We start from the raw sequence: 15,826 nt of genomic DNA on the forward strand, positions 1-15,826 counted from the left end.
TGATCTTCTTTTAAGTTGATTCCTTTTTTTAGATCCACCAGTGGTAAGTGGATTATAGATCGTAGTGATTTAACTTTTTTCCTCCTTTTAGATCTGTTTTTTCTATTTTTTTCTTATATTCTGATATGATGAGTGGGTTCTTCATATGGTCTAGGTTGTTTCTGGTTTTTTAGAAATAAGTTTTCTTATTGTTAATTTCCTTTTCATCTTAAAAAAAAGTTCATTTTCATATTCTCAATTACTTCACGAATGAATTTTTAATTTGTTACTGATTTCTGGCCTTTGGATTTTTTATACGCTTTCAATGGTAGAAGAGATATGTAGTGGATGGGACCGATGAAGAAATGGAGAAGGTTAGGCCACCAGAAGAGAAAGATAATTGAATATGATATTGAGTTTGGAGGTGCCACCATTAAGCCTAATAATGGTCATCTTCCTCAAAAGGCTTTAAGATTTGTAAGTGATTTTGGTTTTTGGTCAAAAGGTTCCAGAACTGAAGAACTATGAGAAGGTAAGTTTCATTTCTTTCGTTTAAATCTATTTTTCTTTTTCTTTGTCTAATTTTTGTTCCTTTTTGCAGGATTTATAAACTGAATATGGAATTCCCAATCATGGTTTGTTTTCAATCGGTTATAGCAGAGGTATTCTTCTCTTTTTTTCATTTCTTTACCTCCTTCCTTTTTCTGTTCTTTTTCCGGTTTGCAAATCTCTTCTCTTTTATTCAGGTGGGCGGCGATACCCTAGAATCCTAAATCCTGGATCTGTTTTTGTGGAGTATTTTTTTTACTGTGTTTGATAAATTTCTTCCTCCCTTTTGTTTTTTATAGCTTCTGCAATTTTTTTATTTTATCTTTGTATTGTAATTATTGCAAACTTCACCTTTGAATCCACATTCTATTCTCTTTATGTATTCAGTTCGATCTTATTTTTTGTTAGCTTCAGAGTTATATTCCATCCACGAAGAAATCGCTAATAGGAGATAGAGCTAGCGGGCAAACCAAAAGGTAGAAATCTGAAAATATATTGTTGATTTTGCAATATAGAAGTTCAAGTAAATAGAATTATACTCCTCTTACAATTAGAAAATATGATTAACTAATTCCATTTGGATTAGCTGAACTATTCTTGCCCATGCCTGTTTGTTACAATTTTACCTATTTTGTTGTATGAGATTTGACTATACTTCTGCTCACAATGTTTTTGCTGTTTTTTCTTCTATATTAATTTGTTAGATGACAAGTGGTATTGTTAGATGAGACGTATTCATGCTCTTAACATCAAATTTTTGTTTGGTTTTGAAGTTTAGAAATGTCTTTACTTTTAAATGTACAACAAAAATTTGTTTCTTTTTTTTGTCTTGACTAATTTAATCTCTATTAGCTTTGAAGATGGTGATCTAATTATGGCTACTTCATGTGTAAGGAAAAGTTCATCTCCATTGGTGTCACGACCCAACCCAGGCCATGACCGGCGCATAAATTAAATTAACTTTAACCTATGCTAGCCTTAATTCTGAACTAATGGAAATTCCAAAATTTAATAACAGAATACCAAATTCGTTGAAATTACATCATGAACCTTAAAGGAACCTAAATATTCAAGTCAAATCTCAATAATCAAAAGTCTCTAAAGATAATATAAAGCTAATTTATTAGGCAATCTCCTTCAACATCAATCCAAGGGTTACCTCACGAACAGGGACCTTAATCTGAAAAAGAAAGATTCAACGTGGTATGAGATTTTCGTCTATACGAGCGAAAACCTCAGTGAGCAGTAGCTATAGCACACAACAGAAAGGAACAGGCGGACAGGCTGATACTTTTAAATTATGACAAATATAGTTTCAAATATAGTATTCAAAATTAGTTAAACATAATGGTCAATATTAGATAATCAAATCAAAGTACTGGTAATCAATTGTCAAAAATAATACTGAAGCCTTTCAAAATATCAGATATTAGAATAATCAGAAAATAAGACAAAAGCTTTAAAACACATGGTACAGTGTAACAGAGTGGTGATACTGCACACCACCAGGGCCAGATAAATGGTAAGCGCTACCAATAACAGATACATATAACAAATAATCGCCTTCACCGATCTTATGCATGATTCTAATGCTGACACAACTGACGACAAACTGACAACTGACAACCTGACTCAAAGACAAATGCAAGGACCTAATGTTATGAAGATCGGTGAGAGGCCAGATAACAGATACAGATATACTGAGCACTTGTACCAGTTTGAAAACATATAGTATACATATATAAATCAGAAAATCATAACTGATTGAACGAATTATCAGATTTCTAAAACAAAGGTAATAACTGCGAAAAATCGCGTATCAGAGAGTACAGATCATATCAAATCAAAATCTTAAAAATTTCAATGTAACTGATAATCAAACAATTAATATAAAGGCCTGTTCCCAGAATATACGCTCTAATACTAAGGATATTTAGTAAAAAAATAAGGTTCAAAATATACGCTTTTATGAAAGGGAAAATACCGTCAAATGCTAATTTTTGATAAACAGTTCTGATATTTCAATAAAATAGTGTCATGTACTATAATTACCACTCACCTGAAATCCGAAAAAAAATGCTTGGTCTAAGATCACAACTGTCTATCAGTTAAACGTCTGGGAGAAATTCTGAAGTTCCTAAATCACGGATAACGAAGCCCAAATAAATTATTCTAAACTCAGTTGAACTAAATTATTAAAGGACAATTGATCTAAAGAAAGAAATTAAGTTCCAAATAGGGAGTTTTTTGGTTAAAACGAAAATAGAGTAACTATAAGACTATGATTAATTCATGGAAGCTAGTTGAAAGAAAAGAAAAGCAATTAATTTCATGGCACACAACTTATATATATATATATATATATATATATATATATATATATATATATATATATATATATATTAAAGTATTGTTTTCTTTCATTTCTTTTTTTGTTTCAGAAATTGGGTTTGATCAAATAAATGAGACAAAAACAATTAATTCACCTGCCAAACAAAATATAGTAATGAAAGGTCTTTTGCTTTTGTTTTTTTTTTTTCTTTTCTTTCTCCTGTTTTAGAAAATGGGTTTTCGATACTTTTTTTTTTGTGCTACAACTTGAAAGCAATTTAAAAGAATTGAAACTAATTAAAAGTGAACTTAGTAGGTTACATGCAAAAGTTAGCCTAGGGAACATCAATTAAGTCTAGGAAAAGATCTTTAATCTTTGCAGCAAAAAAGAGAATAGTGGTGCCCAATTGAAAAGACAGCCTTTTGAAATAGAATAGTAGAATCACAATGGTATATAGAAGAAATCAGACAAATAACCAAGGGACTAACCTGAACAGTTTAAGGAGCTTTACTCAGAGGACATTAACCAGTGAAAATTATTTTGATGGAGTAGAGAGGAGGACGGCGGCTCTTGAACTAAGAAGAGAAGAGCAGGTTATTTCTTTTCTTTTAGGGTTAGTTGAGTGAGGAGTGAGTAGTTTTAGGAAGGTTAATTTGATTAGGTAAAATAAAATAAAGGTGGGTAATTTTTATAAAAGTAGTAATAATAATAATAATAATAATAATTGATAAAATTAGGATCATTACATTTTTCCCCTCTAACAGAAATTCGGTCCTCGAATTTAATTTACGAAAAATACTAACCTGAAATATCAAACAAATGGGGATATTTGGTTCGCATCTCAGATTCAGTCTCCCAAGTGGCTTCACTACTAGAGTGGTTTTGCCAAAGAATTTTGACTAAAGGAACTTCTTTGGATCGCAGCTTGCGGACTTGGCTATCTAAGATCTTTATTGGTTGCTCGTCATATGACAAATCATCTCTAACTTGTATAGCTTGTGGTTGCAAAACATGAGAAATATCTGGAATATATTTCCTAAGCATCGATATATGGAATACCGGGTGAACCTTAGAGAAATCAGGTGGAAGCGCTAACCGATATGCAACTGCACCAATCCTTTCAAGAATCTCAAACGGACCAACATAACGTGGACTCAGTTTTCCTTTCTTGCCAAAACGCATGATTCCTTTCAGAAACACATGATCACCGATCTGAAATTCTACATTCTTGCACCTCGGATCAACATAACTCTTTTGCCTACTCTGAGCTGTTAAGAGTCTATCACGAATAACACGAACTTTATCTGAAGTCAACTGTATCAACTCAGGTCTAGTGAGTCTCCTTTCTCCAACCTCATCCCAACAAATCGGCGACCGACGACCATACAAAGCTTCATAAGGTGCCATCTCAATGCTAGCTTGATAGCTGTTGTTATAGGCAAACTCTACCAAAGGTAAATGATGATCCCAATTTTGACCAAAGTCAAAAATACAAGCTCGAAGCATATCCTCTAAAGTCTGAATAGTCCTCTCTGACTGTCCGTCCGTCTGAGGATGAAAAGCGGTGCTAAACTGAAGTTTTGTACCAAGTGCTTCTTGAAATTTCTTTCAGAACCGAGAAGTGAATTGAGGACCACGATCTGACACAATAGAGACTGGAACTCCATGAAGTCTAACAATCTCATCAATGTATAACTGAGCAAGCTTAGAGAAATCATAAGTTATCTTCACATAAAGAAAATGAGCAGACTTAGTTAAACGGTCGACTATTACCCAAATGGAATCGTACCCTCCTCTAGTGCGAGGCAATCCTACCACGAAGTCCATAGCAATGTTCTCCCACTTCCACTCAGGAATGGGTAATGGTTGGAGCAACCCAGACGGTCTCCGATGTTCTGCCTTGACTTGTTGACAAGTAAGGCATTTAGCAACAAAGTCTGCAACGTCTCTCTTTATTCCACTCCACCAGTATAACTCCCTTAAATCTCTATACATCTTAGTGGAACCAGGATGAACTGTATAAGCTGAACAGTGTGCTTCCTCCAAAATTTCCCTTTTTAAATCATCAACACTAGGAACACACAATCTAGTCCCATAACGAAGAACTCCATCATCACCAATCACGAAGTCTTTAACCTTACCCTGACAAACATCATCCCTAACTTTACACAATTGAGGATCTTCTTGTTGGGCTGCCTTGATTCTATCTAACAGAATAGGTCTAACACGAAAATGAGCTACTAACGCTTCAGATGCTGCCTCAAATTCTACTCTTTGATCAATCAATTCATGAATATCACCAATCAAAGGTCTCCTCACTACGGAAAGATGAGCTAAGCTACCCAGAGATTTCCTACTTAAAGCATCTGCTACAACGTTTGCTTTCCCTGGATGGTACTGAATTGTGCAATCATAATCCTTGAGAAACTCCACCCATCTTCTCTGCCTCAAATTCAAATCACGCTGATCAAAGATGTATTTGAGACTTTTATGGTCAGTGAAAATCTCACATGTCTCCCCATACAAGTAATGTCTCCATATCTTCAGCGCAAAGATCACTGCTGCCATTTCCAAATCATGAGTTGGATAATTCTTTTCATGCTGCTTTAATTGGCGAGAAGCATATGCAATCACATGACCATGTTGCATCAATACACAACCCAGACCAACCCTTGATGCATAACAAAACACTGTGTAGCCCCCCGATCCAGATGGAAGAGCTAACACTGGTGCTGAAGTCAAACGAACTTTCAATTCTTCAAAGCTCTTCTCACACGCTTCTGACCACTGAAACTTCACATTCTTCTGGGTTAATTTGGTTAAAGGAGAAGCTATTCGAGAAAAGTCTTGCACAAAATGTCGATAGTAACCCGCTAACCCAAGAAAACTTCGAATCTCCGACACTGAACTAGGCCTTGGCCAATGAAGAATAGCATCAACCTTCTTCTGATCAACACTCACCCCATCTTTGGATACTACGTGCCCTAAGAATGCGACACTATCCAACCAGAATTCACATTTTGAGAACTTAGCATACAATTAGTTCTCTCTTAGGGTCTGAAGAACAAGCCTCAGATGTTGCTCCTGTTCTTCTTTACTTTTAGAATACACCAGAATGTCATCTATGAACACTATCACAAAACGATCAAGGAAGGGCTTAAACACCCTATTCATTAGATCCATAAAAGCTGCAGGAGCATTAGTGAGACCAAAAGGCATCACCAGAAATTCATAGTGACCATACCTAGTCCTGAAAGCTGTCTTAGGTATGTCAACATTTTTAACCCTCAACTGATGATAACCGGACCTCAGATCGATCTTAGAAAAGTACTTTGCACCCTGGAGCTGATCAAATAGATCATCAATTCGAGGAAGAGGGTATTTGTTACGTATTGTGACCTTGTTCAGCTGTCGATAATCAATGCACAATCTCATTGATCCATCCTTCTTCTTCACAAACAACACAGGAGCACCCCAAGGAGAGACACTAGGACGGATGAACCCTTTGTCAAGCAAGTCTTGCAGTTGTTCCTTCAACTCCTTTAGTTCAGCAGGAGCCATTCGGTAAGGAGGCATAGATATGGGTCTTGTTTCGGGTGCTAAGTCAACACAGAAATCGATTACTCTTTCAGGTGGCAAACCTGCCAAATCTTCAGGAAAAACATCAGCAAACTCATTCACCACATCAACATTCTCCAACTCGACACCCTCTGCTTGAGTATCCTTAACATAAGCTAGAAACCCTTCACAGTTCTTATACAACAATCTTTTTGCAGTAATAGCATAAATAAGACTATGAGGAGCCATGCTACGATCTCATTGAAATTGAAATTCTATCTCCCCAGGAATTTTGAAAGTTACTAACTTGCTATAACAGTTTAAAGAGGCATGATATGAGGCTAACCAATCCATTCCCAAAAGCACATCAAAATCTAACATTTCAAGTAATACAAGATCAACTAAGAGTTCCCTTTCCCCTACTTTTACTAAGCAATTCTTAAAAGTTAGATTTATGTCAAGTACATCTCCTATAGGTGTTGCCACAGATAAGGGACAATCTAACATAGTGGGTGATACACCAAATTTCATAGAAAAACAAGGAGAAACAAAGGAATGTGTAGCACCAGGATCAATCAAAACTCTAGCATCAAATGAACATACAGAAATGGTACCTGTCACCACTACATTAGATGCCTGAGCATCCTGCTGTGTCAGAGCAAAGGCTCTAGACTGACCTCGACCTGCTGTTGCATGATTAGGAGCTGAATTGGGACCTCGACCACCCTGACCTCGACCTCCTAAACTCTGGCCTCTACCACCATACTGAGAAGATGGCTGAGTAACAAAAGGGGCAGAACCTGTGTCCTGACTCACAGCTAGTGTTGTGTTACTGCTTGGGCAATCCTTTCTTCTATGTCCCACCTGACCACAACCAAAACAAGCCCCAGTTGCTCGATGGCATGGAGAGTTACCATGGAATTTACCGCAAAGCTGACAAGTAGGGAATGACGATCTAGAGGAACTTTGACTATTCTGAGTACCAGTGGACTGAGCTCTCTGACCATATCTCGGATTATTCTTGGAGTACTGCCCTCCTTGACCAGGTAAGGAATGGGACCCATGAGACACTGAATAGTTACTTCCCCTACTATGCTGCCCACTCAGGTTGTCATATCGAGCACGTTTGTTCTGATCACGAGCCCTACGCTGATCATCAAACATCTCCATCTGCCTGGATCGATCCACCACTTCCTCAAAGCTAGACAATCGTAAAGGAGCAATTCGGTCTAATAGTCTGTCCCGAAGTCCCCTTTCAAACCTCCTTGCCTTCCTCTCCTCAGTTGGAATAAGATGCTCACCGAAACGAGCAAGTCGAGTGACTTTCATTTCATATTCACTCACAGTCATACCACCCTGTTTCAGCACTTCAAACTCTAAAGCTTTAGCTTCCTTAACACTAGGAGGAAGGAACCTCTCTAAGAAAGAATCACGGAACTGTGACCAAAGGAAAGCGTTATCAAGTCCATTCCCTCTCTTGGAAAGATACCAACTACGTGCCACTCCTTGTAACTGATTCCCTGCTAACAATACCATCCTAGCACTGGTGCATCCCAAGACCTCATAACATCTGTCCATAGCATCCAGAAAATCCATAGGATCTGTTACAGAATCCTCACCCGAAAACTTTGGAGGTTGTAACCTCAAGAAGTCACTGAGATCCTGTAATTGAGCTCTATCATTAGGTATAGCAGATCCTGTAGTTCTTGGTTGTCTGTTTTCACCTACCACATTTGTTAGCCTTTCAACTGCTTGAAAGACCCTTTGCAATCCAGCAGCCAAATCAGTGTTAGATATTTGAGCAGGCTGAGAGGTTGAAGCTGTACGAGTGGGCTGAGATGACCCTCCAGCTGGTTGCAAAATTGGTTCAGATGCTGGAGCTAGTCCTCCAATAGGGTGTGAAGCTCCCCCATCAAGTTGGGATGAATTCTCAACGGTCACCCTACTCCTAGTACTAACATTAACCGTATTCTTGCCTCTTTTTCTTCCTTTAGGAGGCATGATTACCTATCCATGCAGCAGAGTTAGACATTTTAGCAAATGAGATATTGAAAATGAGTAAATAATAAGACCCAGATAGATATGCAAGATAAGGGATACGAACAAAACACGTGAATCCTATACAGCAAGTCTGTAAGAACCTAAACCTAGTCTCTGATACCACCTTTGTCACGACCCAACCCAGGCCATGACCGGCGCATAAATTAAATTAACTTTAACCTATGCTAGCCTTAATTCTGAACTAATGGAAATTCCAAAATTTAATAACAGAATACCAAATTCGTTGAAATTACATCATGAACCTTAAAGGAACCTAAATATTCAAGTCAAATCTCAATAATCAAAAGTCTCTAAAGATAATATAAAGCTAATTTATTAGGCAATCTCCTTCAACATCAATCCAAGGGTTACCTCACGAACAGGGACCTTAATCTGAAAAAGAAAGATTCAACGTGGTATGAGATTTTCGTCTATACGAGCGAAAACCTCAGTGAGCAGTAGCTATAGCACACAGCAGAAAGGAACAGGTGGACAGGCTGATACTTTTAAATTATGACAAATATAGTTTCAAATATAGTATTCAAAATTAGTTAAACATAATGGTCAATATTAGATAATCAAATCAAAGTACTGGTAATCAATTGTCAAAAATAATACTGAAGCCTTTCAAAATATCAGATATTAGAATAATCAGAAAATAAGACAAAAGCTTTAAAACACATGGTACAGTGTAACAGAGTGGTGATACTGCACACCACCAGGGCCAGATAAATGGTAAGCGCTACCAATAACAGATACAGATAACAGATAATCGCCTTCACCGATCTTATGCATGATTCTAATGCTGACACAACTGACGACAAACTGACAACTGACAACCTGACTCAAAGACAAATGCAAGGACCTAATGTTATGAAGATCGGTGAGAGGCCAGATAATAGATACAGATATACTGAGCACTTGTACCAGTTTGAAAACATATAGTATACATATATAAATCAGAAAATCATAACTGATTGAACGAATTATCAGATTTCTAAAACAAAGGTAATAACTGCGATAAATCGCGTATCAGAGAGTACAGATCATATCAAATCAAAATCTTAAAAATTTCAATGTAACTGATAATCAAACAATTAATATAAAGGCATGTTCCCAGAATATACGCTCTAATACTAAGGATATTTAGTAAAAAAATAAGGTTCAAAATATACGCTTTTATGAAAGGGAAAATACCGTCAAATGCTAATTTTTGATAAACAGTTCTGATATTTCAATAAAATAGTGTCATGTACTATAATTACCACTCACCTGAAATCCGAAAAAAAATGCTTGGTCTAAGATCACAACTGTCTGTCAGTTAAGCGTCTGGGAGAAATTCTGAAGTTCCTAAATCACGGATAACGAAGCCCAAATAAATTATTCTAAACTCAGTTGAACTAAATTATTAAAGGACAATTGATCTAAAGAAAGAAATTAAGTTCCAAATAGGGAGTTTTTTGGTTAAAACGAAAATAGAGTAACTATAAGACTATGATTAATTCATGGAAGCTAGTTGAAAGAAAAGAAAAGCAATTAATTTCATGGCACACAACTTATATATATATATATATATAGATTAAAGTATTGTTTTCTTTCATTTCTTTTTTTGTTTCAGAAATTGGGTTTGGATCAAATAAATGAGACAAAAACAATTAATTCACCTGCCAAACAAAATATAGTAATGAAAGGTCTTTTGCTTTTGTTTTTTTTTTCTTTTCTTTCTCCTGTTTTAGAAAATGGGTTTTCGATACTTTTTTTTTGTGCTACAACTTGAAAGCAATTTAAAAGAATTGAAACTAATTAAAAGTGAACTTAGTAGGTTACACGCAAAAGTTAGCCTAGGGAACATCAATTAAGTCTAGGAAAAGATCTTTAATCTTTGCAGCAAAAAAGAGAATAGTGGTGCCCAATTGAAAAGACAGCCTTTTGAAATAGAATAGTAGAATCACAATGGTATATAGAAGAAATCAGACAAATAACCAAGGGACTAACCTGAACAGTTTAAGGAGCTTTACTCAGAGGACATTAACCAGTGAAAATTATTTTGATGGAGTAGAGAGGAGGACGGCGGCTCTTGAACTAAGAAGAGAAGAGCAGGTTATTTCTTTTCTTTTAGGGTTAGTTGAGTGAGGAGTGAGTAGTTTTAGGAAGGTTAATTTGATTAGGTAAAATAAAATAAAGGTGGGTAATTTTTATAAAAGTAGTAATAATAATAATAATAATAATAATTGATAAAATTAGGATCATTACAATTGGGGTGTTGTAATAATATCAATTGGTAATTATTTTTTCACTTCAAATTCTCTTTTTATCTTATACATTTGCTCCTAGCCTGTGTTTTTTTGGCCATTGGTTTCTTTTGGAGCTGTATTTGCTGCTTCTCTATTAAATTTGATATTTTCTATGCAAGTGGAATTTTAGTCTAGCTTTACATATTCTAAAAATTTAGTGTGTACATTTTCACTTTTACTCTAAATGCAACACGTTCAAAGCTCTTTGAAAAGTGCTTGAGTTTTCTATAGGTTTCTCCTTTTAAAGTTATGGCTACAATGACTTCACTGTCAATCTCTCTGTAATTATTATTATTATTATATACCCTTCTAATTACTTATAATTGTAATTATTAGCAGGGATTATATATGAAATAACACTAATATTTTTTTCTTTGTGTGTGTGGATAATTTTATAGAATGTATGAGCAGTTTCTAAGCAGATATAATACTTGAAGCACTGCTAGGTGCATCTGACTGGGGTGGTAGGGGAGAAGAAGGCAGACGAGATAGTAAGAAATGTAGGGTAATAATGATTTTCTTCAGAATGACTATTTAGATCCAACTCGCCCTTCTCAATACACCCTTGAGGAATACCAAAATTACTTTATTTCTTGCATGGTCGACGACTTCAAGGTAACATTATCGTATTTTATTTTGTTTTCCTACTCTCACCAATCTCAACAAATAAAAACTTCTTTGTGAATTAAAGGTAATCTACAATAACCTTTTAATAAAAACTAGCCTAAATAATTACTTATTATCAAACTTTTCAATTTAAACTTTACATGTCTAGACACAGTATTTTCTATAGGTCAAATACCTTTGAACTGGACTTATAAAGTAATCTTTTATATAGTGTCATTTGTAAGAGTGCCTGACTTGATTGTTTGATTGTCGAATCATTATGGAGATAATTGGTAATTCAATTTTTTTTTTGGGTTAACTGAGACTGGAATTTATTTTAAGGTTTGTTTTTGCAGGTTTTGCTTGCATTTAGTTATCTACTTGATAATGTCAATCCTTTAAAATGTATATGTTAAACTTTGACTTTGCATAAATTCAACCTTTGAAATGAGATGATATGGGAAACATTTAAAGAGTCAATTTAATAGGATATAAGATATTTAAAAGTTAGAGACTATAGAAATATAAACTTTCATATGCTTATATAACCTCTATTTTATATGTATTAAAGTGCTTCAATATTAATTATCAGTTTGCATTTAAAGTTTGTTTTCCTAACAATAGATAGATTGGCTTGATATTTGTCATTCCAGGCTCAACAATGGGTTGATAAATTAGCAAAGTTGTTGAGGACGGAACTGAAGATGTTGATTACATATTTCATTGCTTCATTGGAAAAGAAAGGCATAGATAGGAAAAGAAAGGTTGGTGGCTTCATTGCCTTCTTTTTTGTTTTACATTTCTATTTTTTTTTCCTTTATTTGAATGGTTATCCACATACAAATGATCGAGATAAGTATAAAAGTTAGTGCTTTTACTCTGATTTACATTCTTAAGTAACTGTTTTTGGAAGTAAAGTTTGATTCAGTTTCAATACCAAACAACTGAGGCAATTGGCATAATTGCTTTGTTTTTACATTCCTTAAAGGAAATAAAATAAGTGGTTCTAGAAATTAGAACCCCTAAATTTGTGATTTTTTATTTAATACATATTTTTCCAATCTTTATTGAAGTTCTTAATTTTTGAGGATTTCTTAGGATTGTTACAGTATTGATATGGGGTAGAAACTGATTTTTTCTTAAGGAACATCCCCTTATTAGCTTAAATTGCCTTCATCTAAGGATAATTGTTCGAATTTATATATTTGTGCATTTCTTGAAAATTTTAATTCAATAACTAGAAGAATCAATTGAGTAGAAAAGTTAAAGACAAGCAAATACTAATAATAATAATAATGACTTTGTCAATAAAATTATATAGGCTATTTTTCATAGAACGGCAACTTAGACAATGAACGGGGAAAAGAACAAGATTAGTAACTTTTATGATTATTTTTTTATTTTTGTATAGTTTGTGTGTTTTTTGCTTGATCTTTGTATTTTTTTTATTTTTGTATATTTTGTGTGTTTTTTGCTTGATCTTTGCAGGTTTTACAAAACTTAAGTAGCCGTAGAGTCATTCACGGCCATCTTTGCATTTGGAGATTCAAAGTATGCCAGCATTATAGTGGATGATAAATTGAGAACTTTCAAGTGTCAATTAAATTGTTAGGCAGTGAAAGAATAATTGTTAAGTAGTGGAAAAGCAATTATTAATGTATCCGAAGGAACATAAAATTTAGTGGTCCAAAATGAACTAATTACCTATGTATTTATAGAGTTCTAAGTTAATAAATTTATTTGTGTAATTATATAATATTATTTCATTACGATATTAAAAACGATTATATTCTATGAGTAAATAATATATGATCTATAATTTTAATTAATTAATTTGCTTCCCGAAGCGAAGCAAGGGTATCCCTCTAGTATACTTATAAAATTGAAAAGCATGAACAGTTCCAATTTCAATTTTTTTTTTCAATTTGTTCCAATATTATCCTTCCACTTACTTTCCAATTTTATCCTCAATTAATTTGACATTCATCTTTTCAATATTATCCTCAATTACATCCTCTCTTTTGTGTGAGCTTTTATAGCACCCAGCCCCCTACAAGAAAACGACGCCTTTTGTTTTTGCTTTGGAAGAGGGTAAATTACACCCATAGCCACTGAACTTTACCATTTTAACATTGTGGTCACTGAACTTTAATTCTTAACAGTATAGCCACTGAACTTTACACTTTTTTAACACCAGTGGCCACTCAATACCTCAAAACGACCATTGACGGTATCAAAATAAATAATTCGAAGAGTTAATGATATTTTAAGGAACTTTAACTTTTGAAAATTTTCGTTTTCAGGTAATTTAGGTGTTGTTTGGTTAGGAGAGAAAATAAATATTTAGAGAGAGAAAGCTCAAAAAATGTGATTTTGGAAAATAAAAAATGCGATTTTATGATAAATTTCGTTCTGAACAACTTTAATTCTTGAATATTTTCATTTTACGGTCGTTAACGGTCATTTTGAGGAGTAAGTTAAAATTGAGTGGCTACCGCGTGGTTCAAGTGGTTAAAATACAGTTCAATTTAATAAAAATTAACACGTTATTTCTTTCCCGAAGCGAAGCAAGGTATCTTTCTAGTATACTTATAAAAGTGGATTGCATTAAATCAATATTTGTTCCAATTATTTCCAATTTTACCTTTACAATTTCATATCAAAATTTTCTATTTTTTTAAAGTATCAATTTAATTTCAATATACAAAATAACATAATTTTAATCTCAATATTTGTAAAATGGTTTGTATACTACAGTTAAACTTCGATAAATGAATGTTCGATAAAGTAATAATCTCGTTTATATAATAAATTCTTTCGGTCCCGACTTGGGCCAATGGACTAAAGTAATAACCTCGCTAAATGCATTAAGTAATAAAAATATTTAAATCCTTAAGGGCCCAATGAAAATATAAATTAATAATTATTGAATTTCATACAATATATATACCAAAACCTTTTGAATCAATCAACTAAAAGTCATTTTTTCTGAAAAAAATGCATCTATAGTTGATTGTTTTTTCTTTCCACCTAAACCAAAATGAACATCATCCTTAGCTTTTTGTAATGCAAACACAACTTCTGGTATATTTTGCTCATGTTGTAGCAAGTAGTTATTTAAGGTGACCATTGCTTGAAAAGCCTCTTTTGACGATACATTTGTAACAACGCAACTATCATCTGGCTTTGGATCATTTCCATCATCAGTGTTTATTATTGACTGGATAATTTCTTCGTCATCATCATCATCATTGTTCATTATTGACGATACAATATATATATTTTACAATGAAAAATTATCTATAAAATAATAAATATCGATTTATCGATAAATGAATAATTCATTAATAAATAATCTCGCTTAATGAATTTTTTTTCGGTCCCAAGGATATGCATTTATCGAGGTTTTAGTGTAAAACCAAAGTAAATCTAAGATAGATATATTGATGAGAGCAAGAGAAAAAGCCAAGTAAATCTAAGATAGATATATAAATGGAGGAGGTTGATTTATAAAAAAAATGAAACATGTGATAATATTATAATGAATGGGAAAAGAATCTTTTCAAGGCTTGAGAATATAAACGGTGCCGTTTTAGTATCAGTTAGGTGGGTACCTCAAAATGATGAAAGAAATTGTGGTGTAATTATAGCCCTGGATAATAGCCCTGGGTACCTTAAAATGATGAAAGAATAAGGTATTACGCTTCAACGTTTGTGAAATATTACCAATTTAGATTTAAAGTTTGTTACCCAGAGTTATAATTGATTTTATAAATGTTGAGGCTAAAATGATGTTATTTTTTACGTCGGAGTTAAATTAACATTCCCGTAAAAACTTTGAGTCTATTTTAATACCTTATTCTATTGTATTATACACAGGTTTGATGCAAAATAATTCATTCCCTCTGCCAAAAAGGAATCTATTCAAAATATATATTTTTGAACTGGTATATATATAAAAATGAAAGAAGAGAACAATACCAATTTCAATTTTTAGTTCAATTTTTTCCAATATTGTCCTTTTAAATACTTTTACATTTTTGCCCTGCAAATTATTTCAAATCCCTCAACTACCTAATAGCAAAACGGTCCCGTTTGTGTTTCCACTACCAATTACAAATTTTTTTCCCACTTTCAGTACATAATAGGTAATACCTACTAAAAATATATATTTGTGAAGGTTAGTTTTTATATAATTTAAAAATATATATTTTTTATCATAATGTTTTAAAATTGCTCTAATACATCCTCAATCCCTTAAGTTGTTAAATACTGCAGTTGACCCATCAACTTCAAAATATTATAATTAATCCCTTCAATTTACTTATTTGAAACAAATAACCCTTCAAATGTTATGTGGGAATATGATTAGCAACACGTGATATTGGAAAGTTAACTTTTTGAGGTTCCAATCACGTGCCGCCATGTGACATTTGAAAGGTTATTTATTCTAAGTAAGCAACTTGAG

At 33.6% G+C, this 15,826-nt stretch overlaps 1 long non-coding RNA gene across 1 annotated transcript; it reads left to right on the forward strand.

Annotated features, from left to right (window-relative positions):
• Positions 1-339: 339 nt before the first annotated feature.
• Positions 340-984, forward strand: LOC136225983 (uncharacterized). The gene is made up of 3 exons (XR_010687420.1): positions 340-511; positions 581-641; positions 726-984. It is a non-coding gene; the product is annotated as an uncharacterized lncRNA (long non-coding RNA).
• Positions 985-15,826: the final 14,842 nt, after the last annotated feature.

This window comes from Euphorbia lathyris, chromosome 4 (genome assembly GCF_963576675.1).
Source record: "Euphorbia lathyris chromosome 4, ddEupLath1.1, whole genome shotgun sequence".
Lineage (NCBI taxonomy): Eukaryota > Viridiplantae > Streptophyta > Magnoliopsida > Malpighiales > Euphorbiaceae > Euphorbia > Euphorbia lathyris.